Raw genomic sequence first — 15,941 nt, 5'->3', positions numbered from 1 at the left:
GAAACTCCAGTTAGAAACAGACCTGACGTAGGTATGCAAGCAGATGGGCTCGCTGGGTCCAGCACCTTCCAGGGAGCAGGGTGACTTTGGCCCAGGATAAATACTTGTGATGGGGGTGGGAGTGCTTTTCTGGGTCAGCACTCCCTTCTCAGGAGACGAGGGCACCTGCACCCAACAGTGCTGTCCTAGGGTGCCCCGAGGGTGAGGCTCCAGGCAAAGGGAATCTGGAGACCAGCATGCTCTAAAGAAACAATTTCCCCCAACAGAAACTGTGACTTTCCCTTCTCATGGAAGTGGCACAGAGAAGGACTCATGGAGAAAGTGGAACTAGAAGTGGAGACTGGAACGGGAATAACGTTAAATAGATGAAGGAAGGGAGTAGGGCATGGGTGGATATGGGGGGGGAGTGTGTCGTGTATCCTACTTTTGACTGTCTTTTATATGAATCCTGCCTGGATGATATCCCTTCTACCTCCCATCATCTCTATCTATTCCAGAGACTCCAGGGAGATGTAGGTTTGGACTGTGAAGAAATGCACAGGACCGAGTATTTGTGGACCAGGCAGTTCAGGCTGTTAGGATTACATGCACTTTTGGGAAGTGTGAGATCAGATTGCAAAGTAGATCTGGAAGAAATTGTAAAGAACCTTGAAGCTTTATCTATAAACCTTAAAAAAAAAAAAAACATTTACCCATCTGCAATATGCAGGGTGCTATATTCAGGCGGGGATGCACCGTCAAGTCCTGACTCAATCCTGCACAGCTCCACCTAGATGTGTCATGGCCAGAGTCCCTGTCACTCCTCACATGCCTGCCCACATGTGGTCTCCCCTTGACTCCCTTTGTCCCAGCATGTACCCAGTCACCTGAGCCATGAATTTGGGGTTCATTCTAACAGCCCTGCCCCTCACTCTGCATGTCGATCAGTTTTACCTCCTCATCCTTCCTCAGTCTCTCAACTCCTGTTTCTCTTTCTTAGATTATTGCATTAGTCTCCTAACTGGTGCTTCTGCCTCCAGACCTGCAACCCACCACGCTTGGCTTTCAACTCTATCAGGACTATTGTTAGCTAAGGAGTAGTAGATGTTGATTTTTTAAGTGTTAGAAAAAATATTTCAGGTGCAACCCTGCTATATAAAAGAGATAAGAAGAGTCAACATGCTTTTATGAGTGTCTCCCTCACTTGGTCTTGCTCCTTATCCCAAGTCTACAAATATTCGGTCCCGTGTTCCCACAAACACTGCATAAATGTCTGAGCTCCTCAGCGTGGCTCACACACCACTCTGCCACATGCCCCTGGCTACCTCTCAGGTACTACTTCCTGCCACCCTCTCACTCACAATCTAGGCCTCAGCAACCAGGTCTGTATGCAGTGCTTCCCACACATCTGATGCTTTACTCATTCATCCCCTGGTTCATTGGCCCCCACTGCTTGGACCACCCTGCTCTCTCCACCCACCCCATCAGCTGCTTAGGTCCACTGATCCCTCCAGATTCATTTTAGCTGTCAGCTCCTAGTGGAAGCCTCTCTGGTCCTTGAGCTCCATGGCTGTAACTTGCCCCCAGCCCTATGCTGGATTATGTGTCTAATCTACTCCCAGAGGTTACAAGCTCCTTGAGGACCAGATGATGACTTCTCTCTCCTTGGCTCCCAGCGCCTGTGCTTGGCACCTAACTAATGCCTAATAAATCGTCATCACACTGAGGTGTGGATGGAAGCCCAGGTACCTCCCCTGCCTTCCAATACCCCTAGCAGAGTCTTGCTATGTTGTCTGTGGGCTCAGAGAACACAGAATACCCATTCGAGTCCCACAGCAGTAGACTTAGGACCCCTTGCCCCACCCCCAGGCCACTCAGCCTGGCTTTGCTGATGGATGGCCCCCTCATTGGCTCTCCCTGCCAAGCTTGAAGGAAACACCAGCCCTTATCACAATAAAGAAACTTATCAAATGTCCTAGGCATGACATCACCAAGCAGGGCTGAAGAGCCCTGGAAAGAGATTGTTCCAAGACTCTAGCCAACATGCGGCTTCTGAGGCAAAGATGAGCAGTGAGGCATTTGTTTCAGGACCCACATGCAGGGCTTCATCATCTTCCCCTCTGACAGGAGCAAGTCTAAGTCTGAGTCAACTAGGAAGATAACACAGGAGACTTAAAGGACAAAAAGCCCCTGGTTGCTGTGTGATTTGGCTGCAAAAGTGGCTCAATAGATGCTTCACGATTATGGAAATGATGTTATGGGCTAAATTGTGCCCTCCCCAAGTTCATAGGTAGAATACCCTACACTCCAGTACCAGACGCAATATGGGACTGTGATTGGAGACAAGGTCTTTAAAGGTATAATGAGGTCATCAGCTTGGGTTCTAATCGAAAATAATTGGTGTCCTTCCAAGAAGAGGAAATTTGGACGGAGATGTGTATAGCGGGAAGACCATGTATAGACACAGGAAGAAGATAAACCAAGGAGAGAGGACTCCAAAGAAATCAACCCAGCCAACATCCCAGACTTCCAGCTTCCAAAAGTGTGAAAAATCAACTTTGTTTTTCCAGCCACCCAGTCTGTGTGACTTAGTCATGGCAGCCTGGCAAGCAAACACGGATGGGTAGGGTATAGTGGGGATTTCAAACTATAGCACAGATCCTCTGGGGGCCCTGATACACCCTGAGTGCCCTGGGATGGAATCCTCTTGGGTGTTTCCTGAGGTCCTCCCCTAGGAAGATGTCTGCCCTCCTACTATCTTGTGCTACCAGCTTCACTCTCCCCACACGCTAATAGGGCTGTATTTGTTTACTTCTTTGTCTCCGGCACTAGACTCTAAGCTCTTCAAGTAGGGATTTCCCTCTTCTTCCAGTGCCTGGCAGAGAGCCAGTACACTGCGAATAAATATTTATGGGATTGATGAATTGGAATTGGGTTCTGCCCTGGGCTCTGGGTAGCTTGGGCCCCAAGCCTTCAGCCAGAATGGGCTCCTTAAGTAGACCTGGCTTAGGCTACTCAGCTCCTCCTCCTCCTCTGCAGCTTTTCCAGCACTGGCAGTGCTGGTAAATAAGCACAGAAAGAGGTTTGCAAATAAATGGCCTAGATGGGGAAAGCAAGATGATTGGTCCCTGTCCTGCCTAGCGATGTAATTGGCTGTCTGAAGGGTGCCTGGGGTTGGCTCCCCAAGCAGTAAGCGAGGCTAAGGCATCCCTTCCCTTTAAAAGCGCTGCCTGTTGGCTTTCTGTCTGGCAGAGGGGACAAATGTTGGCTGTCTTTGAGCTTTGTTCGGTCTAGTCCCTATTTGCTGCAGCCTCAAGGTGCAGAAACTGCTCACAGCCAGAGCAGACAGCTCTTTTCTAGACCTGCTGGGCAGGGGATTAGCTGCGGGTCAGTAGGGGTCTAACACAATCTCTTTCTGTTGGACAAACAAAACAACTATTGATATACCTGCTCTCTGGACTTGACACCTTTAACTCAACACAGAAAATCAAACTTCCTAGCTGCGATTCAATTGCAGCTACTTCCTTAGTTCCTCTTTACCTTGGGTTTCCCTCCTGGACTTGGATGTGTGTTTTCCTTTTACTGAAAGTTGAAAATGTAGGTTTAGGGGCTGAGCTGTCATCAGGAAGAGCTGTCACTGCCAACGTCAGCAGCCTAGAAATGATTCTTACTCTTTCAGCAGCACTGATTATATTTGAGAGTCTACAATGATAATTATTATTATTATTGTCTACATATTATAGTTGCTAACAGTTTACACATGATAATAATTCTTTATATGGTTTTCATCATCTTTGAATAGGCATTATTTCATTTGTCCCAAAAAATCTGGTGCAATTTACATGTTTTCGCTTCACATTTTACATTTTGAAGATAAGGAAAACCCTTGGCTGGGAGGTTAAGTTTCTTGGCCAAGATCACAAGGGAGCTGGGATTAGGGTAGAAGTGGGTTACCTGCCTGTGCAAGTGCTTACATACCTGCTAGAGGAGGAAGAAGTTTCACCTCTGTAGAGGGAGAATGTGTTGTGGGAAGAGGGAGGTCATTCCATGGGTTTAATTCTGTGAACTGGAAAACCAGCCCCAGCCTCATGTTCTGGCCAAGTTTCCAGGGAAAGTCAGCTCTGCTCTCTCCCACAGTGGGCTTGTCTTGCTTTCTGAGTAGATCTTGTTCTGGACAGGTCGTGGCTGGGTGAAAATCTCAGCTGTCAGGTGAGGGCAATGGTCGGTGGTATGTGAGGCAAGTGTCCAGTTACTGCATTTCCTCTTCTTTGCCCACGTCCCCTCTTGTCTTAGCGCCAGTGCACTTGCAGGAGCAGAGGAAGGCGGGCAGCCTGGCTCGTCACTAAACAGAAGCTTTTTCTGTGCTCCCCACCCCTCCTTCTGCCCTCTGAGAGGGATCCCTGGGGAGTTCTCAGAAAATTTGTGTTTTGAAGAGCTGAGCTGGCATAGCTGTGTCTCAGGACCCAGATAATTTTTAGTCCTTTCTAGATCTCTTCTTATGCACGGTAACTTTTCCATTTGTTTTAATCTTGTAAAGTAGCACTAGCTTGGGAAAAAAAAAAAAGATCTGTGATGTAGAAAATGTGAACTGGGGAGAGTAAATGTCTGAAGGGAAATACTGGTAGTATATGTTTTAGGGCCCTATAAGTATAGGGTCCTATGAAATTTTTGAAAGTAGGCACCTCAATCTGGGCATGCTGGGTTGGTGCTAGAAGGGGACCCTCTTTTGTGGACCCCCAGGAACTGCAGGGCTTACTTTGGAGTGACCACTGGTGAGAAAATTTCCATAAAGTCTGTAACACAATGCCTGGCTAAGTTCTCAACAAATAATAGGTATAACTGATATTAATATTAAAAATGAGACAATAAAAGAAAACATTTAGAGGGTTTCTCTTTTTCACCATTCACATTATCCATCCAGAACATAAGAAATTTCTAGTGACTGTCAAAGTGGACAGAGAGCCATCCTGGGCACAGGGCAGGGTGTGGCTTTCGAGTCTTCCATGGTACAATAGCTTTGATGACCACACTGAGACCTGCTCATTTTATTCAAGGTATTTGACTTCACATTTCATTTCCAGACTAATCTGCGATTTCTCTGATCCAGGAATCAGGGTGCCTGCTGAAAGCCAGGCATTAGTGCCCTAGGGTATCCAGAAATTTATTCCTTCCTAGTTCTGGATGCTAGGAGTCCCCAATTTGAAGATGTTGAAAGGACTGTGATCCCTTGGAAGCCTCCAGAGGAGAGTTCTTCCTTACTTCTTCACTTCTGCCAGCCCAGCATCCTTGGCTTGTGGCAGCATCTGTCCAACTCTGCCTCCATTGTCACATGCCATCCTCCTTATGTCTGCCTCTGCTTCTCCTGCAATACCAGCCATATTGGATTGAGGGCTCATGCTGTTCCAGAATGACTTCATCTTAAATACTTATATCTACAGTAATCCTATTTTTAAATAAGGTCACATTCTGTGGTTCTGGAGTTAGAACGCCAACATGTCTTTTGGGGGACACATTTCAACCTGTATCAGGACTCTTCCATCACCCATCCCAATAGGTCTCAAACAAGAAGACTCTGGGGCATGCCTTGAGATTCTTCCTCTAGCTCTGCTGCACCAGGAAGAGTTGGAGACTGACTGGATGGCCTGGCTGCCTCCAGCTTCCTAGCTTTGGGCCTGGCTGGGACTGATAACTCACATTCCACTATACCCGCATTTCCTGGGCTCAGTGAGCAGAACCAGGGATTGGTTAAGAATTTGGACAAGGGAAGCACTCCTCTAGGCCAGCCAGAGTCCTCCAGACCTGAGGGGCAGCCTACTGAGGTAGACAGGACCTATCTGTGGGCCTTTGCCTCCTTGTGTGACTCTCCACCTCCTGTGTGCCCCCCGCCCCAACACACACACACACACACACACACACACACACAGTCCTCCAGAAAAAGGTTGTTATGGCATGGACACTCTAAAATCCCATTGTCTGGAGGAAGAGAGCTTGGCTCAGGCTGAGTGATAGTCACAGCTGAGTGGGAAAAGGAGAGAGGGGGGTGGGAGGGAGGGTGGAGGTGGGAAGGAGACGGGAGGAGCAAGGATGAAGGCACTGCTGTCCCTGACTCCCCTGCTGCTGTCAGCCCCTGTTCTGCCACCTCTGAGGGAACCCTCCACTGCCCAGAGTCTTCCTCTTCCATTCTTTACAGAAACATCTGGCTCTGTTCCCCAGCTATTCACGGTCACCCCAGAACCCTGAAGGAAGGGACAGAATCAAATGTAAGTGTGCCATTCCTCTAACAGGCTGATTCATTAAAATCCCAGTTTGCCTCAGAAGGAGACAGTCACTGGCATTTATTATTTTTTTCCAGAAAGATCTAAATATTCTCTAATTAACCTATTAGTTTTAATTATACTCTGGTAGTCACTTATTTGCTGATCTGAAAAAAACGAACACCTTGGATTCAAAGAAAAGATTCCCCACTCAACCCACCCTCTTTTTTCTTTTCTCCTGTGAAGTGTTTAAGTCTCTTGTCAACACAGAGGGAATAATAATAATAAAAAGAGTGACATCTGATCAGAGAGCAGGGGAGTGGTGGGGAGAGACAAACCCCAGGGCATCAGCCCTGAGTGAAGGCTCCTCCATATTCATAGCAGGGAAGGCAGCTCCCGGCTATTGGTTCTGCCCCGCGAGCATGGCCTGGCGCTGGCCTACCGGGCAGTGCTGCCTGTCCACACCCATGTTCTCCTGCCACACCTTCAGGACCTCAGGGCGTGGGCCTCATCAGGGACCCCAGGGAGACCTGGGTGCAGCTGTCATGAACATCAGTCTACCCAGCCAGCCTGACAGAGGAGACTTGTGCTGGAGGCACACTTTCTCAGTGCAGCCAACATGAGGAGGGAAAGACACATAAACACAAGCACATCTACATTTATTTTGTGGGGAAACAAAGTGCCATAATAAGATGTAACTGCCACAAATATTATTAGCACATCCGTGATGATAACTCACTTTAAGATGTGACAAAAAAAAAAAATAAGATAAGCTGCTATTACGTGCTATTCCTCAGTACAGCCTGCAATTCCACCTTTTTCTCTCCCGGCTGCAGGAAAGCCTGTCTGAGAGAGAAGGAACAGTTATTACAGACAGCCTCCTGCATTTATTTCTATATACAAATAAGACACATGAATACAAATACTAATTTTAGCCAAACTTTATTGGTAGCTGCTTCCACACTAGACGTTGTGCTAAGCAGGTGGCATGTCTTGTCTCTTTTAATCTCACAACAACCCTTAGGAGGTAAATGCTATTATTCTCCCATTTCACAGACAGGCTGATTGAGGGTTAAAGAAGTAAAGGAAATTGCTCAAGGTCACAAAGAATCAGCAGTGGAGTCAGATAGTCAGACACTGTTGGACTCCAAAGTGCCTGCTTGTAACACTTTGCTATTTTGCTTCCCAAACTAAATTAAGAAAACTAATCATTTAGCAAATGTTGGTACTTTCTTTTGGCAACAGATTACTTATGCTACAAATGAATCTGAGGCCTGCTGGCATAAGGGATGGGAAAGTGGCTGAAGGCACGGGCCCCTGTTCCAGGCTCATCTCACTCCTCCGTTGTAGCTCTGGGAAAGTCACGGTCTGCCCTGCACAGGTCACCCTCTGGGCCCCATATACAGTCTCACATGGCTTCAGGCACCTGGCTTTTCTTTGGGGGTGACAGGAGAGCTATGACTGGTGGGAAGAACACTGGTCCATGGGAAAAGTGAGAGCTACTCTGTGAGCTTAGTGTCCTCCAGGGATCTTGGGGACCCTGCAGGTGTGAGGGCTTAGGCTGTGTCCCAAGAATGACTCATCCCTTGTCAGAAGGGAACCAAGTGTCACAGAAGCCCAGTCAAGAAGAGTGAGGAAAAGGGAAGAGGATGGTGGTCCCCAGGCTGTCTCTGTGAAAGATTCCTAATGAGCAGTTCAGAGTCTGTGATGGTAACATAGGGTCCCCAGGCCAGAGGCTGGAGCTAGTGGGATGTTTAACAAGGCAGATTAGGGAACTAGAAGCCCAGTAAGGGTGGTATCCAAAGACATGTAGAAAGGCATTGCTGCTTTATTTTATGTGTATGGGGGTGTATGTATGTATGTACGTATTTGCCAGGGTTTCAAGGAGAAGTAAAATTCTTTTTTAAAAAAAAAGATTTTTTTTAAATAATAAATTTCATTTTTATATTCCCCATGCAATTGCAACCCCCCCATTCTGACCCCAATCCCTCCCCTCTCACCCCCCACCCCCCAAAAGTGTCTCTAGTTCATAGTTTTTTGTTTATTTTGATTTTCACTTTCTTATATTCATTTTCCTGGTCCCTTATTTAAGTTTTCTAGATTCCTGCTATGAGTGAGACCATCCGGTATTTTTCTTGTGCATACAAGAGCTGGGGGTGGGGGTACAGGCCAGAGATGCAAGGGGTGAGAGGATTCACCAGAGATAGAGTGGGGAACAGAACAGGCAGACTGATTGAAACACCTGCTGAGGGGAGCAGTGGGCGAGACAGCAGAGGTGTCTGTCTCGCCATGTGGGTAGAATTCTCCCTGGCTGGCCGGGGATCGAACTCATGCTACAGAGGCTGCCGATTGCTTCATAGTGCGGTGCTTACCCCTTGCGCCACCAGGGAGGCCCAAGAAGTAAAATTCTTCCCTGAAATTGAAAGTAAATTTTGAGCCTTCACACATTTGGGTCCCCCATCCCAGCAGTCTTGATTAAATTCTCACTGTATTGAGTCCCAAGGCAGAGAGAGCCACAGTCCCAAGCTGACCCGAGCAAAGGTCGAATGTGTAGCTGACAGTGTGGCAGCTCTTTTTTGATACCCTGGAAGCCAGAAGTTCTCTCCTCCGACATTTGGAAACAAGTCACCAGGTCTCCCTCCTTGAGCTGGGAGGCTCCTGGCAGCACCATGTCCAGTGTCCACTCCCCCAGACCCCGGGGAAGTCTAAGAACACTTCTGATTTGAACACCTTCAAGTATTTCTCAGGGTTGGCCGTGGCCGTCATCCTGAAGTTCTTAGTCGGCAGGGATTTCACACCTGTGGGTAAGTGATATGCTGTGTTACAACCACGCAAGACCTACGATGAGAGTTTTAAAAAATAATTAAATGGGTAATTTGACACTTAGTCCTTTCTTCCATCTCTGTACACTGAAGATACATAAAACCTAATGAATCGCACCTTGCTCTGGCTCTAACTATCTGCTCTTTCCAGCCCGGATGTCTCCCTTCCTGTTTCTTCCCCTTGCTTGGTTGCGGCTGGCCCTCGTTCCTGACTTTGCTGGGGAATTTGCCCCAGAGGTTCAGCTTCTTTTCTTTGGACAGAGACCCAGCAGTAGTCAGGTTCCCATTCATTCCATTGCTCCAAACAGACCCACAAGTCGCAGGGACTGAGTTTAAGTCCAGTAACACCTCATTTATCTGGGCATTGTTGGAATTTACACAAACTGGCGGGATAACTGAAACCTATCCTTCCAGGAGCCAAAATCGCTTCTGAAAAAAATTCATCATTTTTAGTAGACATTTTTCAAAAACACATTACACACTCTCCTTCCTCCTTAAACAGAGGCTACTGATCATAATTTCACGGAGCTGTAATCTACGTCTGCACCTGCTTTCGAGTCACTCCGACTCCTTTTTCAGTGTCAGGAGATCAGCTTTCCCTGCACTGGCTGTCAGGGAATCCATTTCTAATCGCCTCGCTGCCTTCCTTCTGTGAGGCTGTTTCTCTGGGTGCTGCTGTTGGCTTAGGGGAGCCATCCACTCGTGTCCCCTACAGGCTGCATGTTGTAGAGGGTCAGTGAGACCCTCAACAACACCCCAAAGAGGCAGGTGCTGGGCTTAGAGGCCAGGCTCTGTGATGGCTGTTTTGGGCAGACAAGGGCTTCTTGTTAAATTAGATGGTCCTGCCTCTGGGGCTGATATTTAAAGGTACCCTGCAACTTTCTTCTATTTGGGGGCACTGGTGACACATGAGAACCCTCAGTCATTTTTGCTGTGTGGGTGGCAGGATGTCAGAGTTTGTGCTCTCCTAGGAGCATCCACTACTCCTTCACTTCTCACTACAACCCTGGTGTAGGTATCATCACCCCTAAATTGCTGTGCAGAAAATAAGGCTTAAAGGTGTTTGTTTCTGAGTTGCAGAATCAAAATATCAACCCAGGCCTGTCTCACTTTAAAATGTCTTGTCTTTTATATAGTATTGTCCTTTAACAAAATAGAATTTTTTCCTTTTCTTTTTTTTTTTTAAAAGATTTATTTATTTATTTATATAAGCACTGGGTACAGTCAGAAGCATGGGAGGGTGAGAGAATTCACCAGAGCCAGAGCAGGGAGCAGAACAGGCAGACTGATGAAGTACGCTGCTGAGGGGAGCAGTGGGTGGCAGGAGAGGTCTTCGCGCCATGTGGGACCCTCGCCCTGCGGCTGGCTGGGATCGAACTGGCGCTGCAGAGGCTGCGAGCAGCTTTGCAACCCAGCGCTCAACCGCTGCACCACCAGGGAGGCCCAGAATTTTTTTCCTTTTTAAGACATGAAATTGTATGGGACTCCCTGCCCCAAGGACTTTAATTGGGATTGCTCACACTGAAGGTGGAACCTTTTCTAGATCCCAAGATTCTAGTGGACCCTCAGGGTCTCCTGGAACCCAGATTGAAAACCATGATGGCTGACCCCTACCACTTCCCCAGAGATGCGCCATGATAGCAGCATATGGAGTGGAGTTCTCAGATAGCATCTAAATAAAATGTTCAGTTATCATGCCCAAAAAAGGGAAGGGATAGACAGATTTTTCCAGAGAGATCTTTAAATGAGATATCTATCTCCGTTCAAGTTGTCTGCCCTTTCCTGCTCTCACCTCATTCAGTATAAAAGATTCTTTGACATCTGACTACGTTTGGTTGCTCTGATGCCGCAGATCTAGACAGACTGTTCCCAGGCTCCTCATTGCTGGTACACTAGGGATCAATACTCTTGGGACCTAGGCTTTCTCCTTCTACATCCTTCTCATAATTACACTCTGCCCCTTCTTTCAGCATAAATTGTGCTTGGCTTGTCGGGGAGCAAAACGTACTTCACTAGATGGCCTGGGATCTATGATGTGTAAGGTCTGGAACTCCCACACCAGGACCCCAAGGCAGAAGGACACACCATCCTGGAAGGCAGGCCCAGGGGCCTCCAGAATCAGGCTTAGGTGCAAAATTGATCGTGGCTGCAGATGGATTAATAAGAAGAGCCAATCAGGAAGGAGAGTCTTTGAGAGTTTGGGCTCTGGACTTAAGCAAAACAAGATTTTAGTTCTGCCTCTGCTGTTTCCAGTCATGTGACACAGCTAGAGGTTTCATTTCCCCCAAGCCCTAGTATTCTGAACTGCAAAATGGGGCCAAAGATATTCACTTCACCAGGTGGCCGTGAATGTTCAGTGGAGCAGGCATCTCAGTAAGGAATTTGTGACTTGTTATTACATAATCACTGTATGCTCAGGCGGGAAATGCAAGGATAAGAAGGAAGCTGAGGCAAAGTAAGGAGCAGAAAGCTACTTCAGGACGTGTTTCACCATCATTAATTAGGGTAGTGGTTGAATTTATCAGGAAACCCCAAGCCTGGGCTTCTGCTCCAAGCAGAGAGAGTAAGTTGCTGGACATTTGGATTTGGAGCAGAGAGCGACAGCCACGGTGTCCTCAGCATATAGATGGTAGCCCTGGGACAGGTCACTCAGGAGAGAAACAGGATGGAGACAGCAGACTTCAGCAGAGGAGTGAAAGCCCACGAGGGAGACTGAGGAGGAGCCGTTTTGAGGTAGAAGGAAAATGTGTCCTGTAAGCCAAGAGGAGGAAGCAATTCAAGCAAGGAGAGGCCCACCATGTTGCATGCTATGGAGCAGGAAGGGACACAACTGGCAATGGAAAGTTGTTGACAGGGACGTTTTATGGGGGAAGGCACTGAAGTCTGATTTGGTAGGGGTGGAGTTATGACCATCCATGCAGACAACACTTTTGAGACATTCTGCCTATGTTTCTCCCAGAAATGGGGAGTAGATGTGAGTTCTGTTGGTAAATGTGGAGTGAGGAGAAAGAAGGGGTTGCACAGCTGAGATCCACCCATGGGTGAGAAGTCCTCTGCAAAGCTCATCACTGACATGTCCTCGCCACAGTCAGGGAATTTCAGGTGGAGGAAGAAATGAATTAAAGGCTGTGGGAATTGCTTTTTCTCCAACTGAGGTAGAAGGGACAAATGTCTCTGTGGTAGATTATGCCTCCCCATCCATACTGCTGCATGATCCATAGCTCCATGTCAGAGCAGGAGTGGTCCCAGCCCCCAGGCACCCTAATGTACCCTGAGGAGCTTAGGGCCACACCCTGTCTGGTCTTACTGCCAAGTGTCCTGGGGTAGGTGGCCTGGGACGAATCAGACAGCTAATTAGCTCTCTTTGGCGTCTATGAGGAGCCAGAGACACAGAAATTGCCCCCAAGAGAGAGGGAAGGAGGCAGAGAAAAGGGAGGTGGGGAAACCAACAGGGGTTACATCAGAAAAACAACATCATCCAAACAGCCTCACATCCCAAATCAGTGTTTTTCCTCCAGTAGGAGTGGCAGAGGCAGCAGGGACCTGGGGGGTGGGGATCCTGAGGTAAAACACCTGTGTTGGCGCCTCATTATCGGTACTACAGATGCAGCCTCCTGGCCTGAGGGAGGTCTGAGCTGCTCCCTACATGGCAAGTCTGGTGTTTAACAGCTCTGCTCTTTGCTATCACACACCCCTGAACATTTGCTACGGATGCTAGCCAGCCTGTCCCCAGTAAACTGAGTTGTCTGCCAGGTGTTAGTCTTATGGAGGCAGTGGCCAGTCCTACACTAAGCTGGGAGGATGAAGAAGTCAATAAATTTTACCAGCATGTTGTTTTAGGGACAGCAGTGGGAATTCTATAGGGTTAAGATTCTAAATATGAAGACATTACCCTGGATCCAACACTTTCCTCTTTGGATGCTTAGACACATGACCTTGGGGATACATAATATCTCTAACATTCAGGAATTCTGTGAGCTCAGCATCCTTTCAGCCAAATTGTTTCTGGGTTAATTATGGAGGCAAGTGTCTTATTTTTCATATTCTTTCCACCCTAACTTTTGAACACTGAGTTTTCCTGTCGATCTCAGTTCTGTGTGGGCAGAGATAGAAAGAAACTGGAGGTAGACAGAGGAGCAACATAATTATTCATTTGAGAGTTGGGGAAGGAAATTCTAAGTCTGTTATTAAAGACAACTGCCCACAATGAGCACATGTAGTGCCCAGCACTTGGTTTTTCATGCCATTCTGTGATAAAAGGAACCAAGGCTTCTAGGAGGCGTGGCTGGTTCTCAGACAGGGGCAGGGAAAACACACGATGAGCCTGCAGCATCTTGTAGTACCAGAAAGTAAGGGAGTGCTATGAGCACACCACACACACACACACACGCGCGCGCGCGTGCACACACGCACACTCACTGACACTGATGGGGGAATGTCAAGGGGACACAGGAGCCAACTAAGTGCACTCCCTCTGGTCAAAGCTAGAAGAATATGGACACAATAAGAGCATTGTATCATAAATGGTACAAAATAAATATTCATGAGGCTATAATGACATCAATAAATGATTGCATAAATAAGTAAACAAATAATTGGGAGAAGAGACAATTATTTGGGCACAAGAATTACAAATAATTTAGGTAGATACTATGCTTTTTAAGGACAAGGAGCATAACCCTGTCTTCTTTAAGTGGACTGCACTTAGTGACTTCCTTCTACAGAGTGCAGTATGGAAGGAAATGGAAGAAACCTGCAGAGTGGGAACCCTGATAAACACTGCTCCTGCCAGGTGACCAAAGGCAACATCAAGAGTGATACTGTATGATAGCTAAGCTTTGGAAACAACCCAAATGCCCAAAAATAGATGACTGGATCAAGAAGATGTGGTACATATACACCATGGAATATTACTCAGCATTCAAAAAAGATAAACACATGCCATTTGCAGCAACATGGATGGCGCTGGAAGGGATCATGCTCAGCGAAATAAGCCAGAAAGAAAAAGAAAAGTACCAGATGGTCTCACTCATAGCAGGAATCTAGAAAACTTAAATAAGGGACCAGGAAAAAGAATAACTATAAGAAAGAAAATATCAAAATCAACAAACAACTATGAACCAGAGACACTCTATGGGGGGTTGGGGGGTGGGGAGGGGAGGGATTGGGGTCAAAATAAGGGGGTTGCAATTGTATGGGGAATATAAAAATAAAATTTATTTTTTAAAAAAAGTGATACTGTATGATGTTTGCTGTGTGTATCTTATGATATGATATGATATGATGAAAAATGCACTTGACCTCTGTGATCTTACTCCTCAAAACTCATAATCCCAGTCTAAGTATGAGGAAAACATTAGACAAATTCTATTTGAGAGACATTCTATATAATACTAACCAATGCTCTTCAATTGTTAAGGTCATCAAAAACAAGGGAAGTCTGAGAACAGCCACAGATTAAAAGAGGCTATGGAGACAGGACAACTAAATGTCCTATGTTGCCCTAGAAGGGATCCTGGAACAGAAAAAGGACATTAGAGCAAAAAGGAAGGAAATCTGAATAAGCTAGGGACTCTGGTTAATGACAATGTGTCAACACTGGTGCATTAACTGTAACAAATGTACCACACTAATGTAAAATGTTAATAATAGGGGAAATGAGGTCCTGGTATATCAGAAATTCTCTGTACCATCTTCACAAATTTTCCATGATTCTAAAACTGTTTTTTTCTAAAAAATAAAGTTTATTAAAAAAAAAAACCCTGCCTAAATCATGTGTTTCTAATTAAATCATTTGACTAATTCATGCCTGAGTAGATTTGCTTTGTAATTTAAAAAGTGCATTTGAGTAGAGGATTGTGGTGGATACTAATTGCCTACCTAATTTCTATTTCCTTCTTTATGGACAAAAGTACCAATTTTTTTGTTGTTGTTCAGAGGGCAACATATCCATTTAATATTACTTATTTTCCGCTCATGCGCTTGCAGCGAGTGATGGCATGGGCACAGTTCTGGCCAGTGAGATGTACGGAGATGTCTAAAAAGACTCATCTTCTTGAATATATAGAAATTCTTATGCGCAGAGAGTCCTTTGCCCACTTGTCCTTCCTCTTCTTCCTGTGGTCTGGAGGTGCAACAACCACCTTGTGACCATGAAGCAACCTTCGAGGATGAGACTCTACACTGTATGAAGGGCAGAGCAGAAAGAGACACCCGGATCCCTAATGACATTGCTGAGTGGTTGCATAAGCCTTGGATTCATCATCATTGGACTTCTTATACAATGAATCAAATAAATTCATTCTTAAAATGCTTCAAATGTTATAATGCTTTCGTTACTTGCAATAACATGCAATCTTACCAATACAAGGACCAACTCTCAGCTAGGGGAAGTGCTGCCACAATTGGGACATCCTCTCTTCTATGTCAGACCAAATAATTGAGGATGTTGCTATCAAACACCCCAGGATCTGAGGGGACTTGATTCTCCAGGCATTATTAGGATCTCTGCAAAGACATTGGATTGCAACTATGCTGACTCTGATGGCAGTAAAAGTGGATGGAACTGGAAGATGTGTTTAAAAAAAAAAATCTACTAGATTAGACCCTGAAGAATGTCCCAAGGGGACTTAGAATGCCCAGAAATGCTGCAAAATCTCTGTCTTCACAGGTATAACAGATGAAGAGTAAAGAATTATATAAAATAAAATATTTTAAAAAGTGACTCCTTCCCATAGTCTATGAAGCCAACATTTTCTGACCCCTCCCTCTTCTTGGACATTATTGCCCACTTTCCATTCCCCATCACATCCCAGTCACAGTTGGGTCTTTTCTGTTCTCAGTCTTAAAAAGAGTGTCCCCTCCTAAGTGCTTGCTCCTACTCTGA

The sequence above is a fragment of the Talpa occidentalis genome, unplaced genomic scaffold (genome assembly GCF_014898055.3).
Source record: "Talpa occidentalis isolate TD23 unplaced genomic scaffold, MPIMG_talOcc4v2.1 talOcc4.12, whole genome shotgun sequence".
NCBI classification, from domain to species: Eukaryota; Metazoa; Chordata; class Mammalia; order Eulipotyphla; family Talpidae; genus Talpa; species Talpa occidentalis.
The sequence above is the reverse complement of the archived record's forward strand: the minus strand, read 5'-3'. Positions refer to the sequence as shown.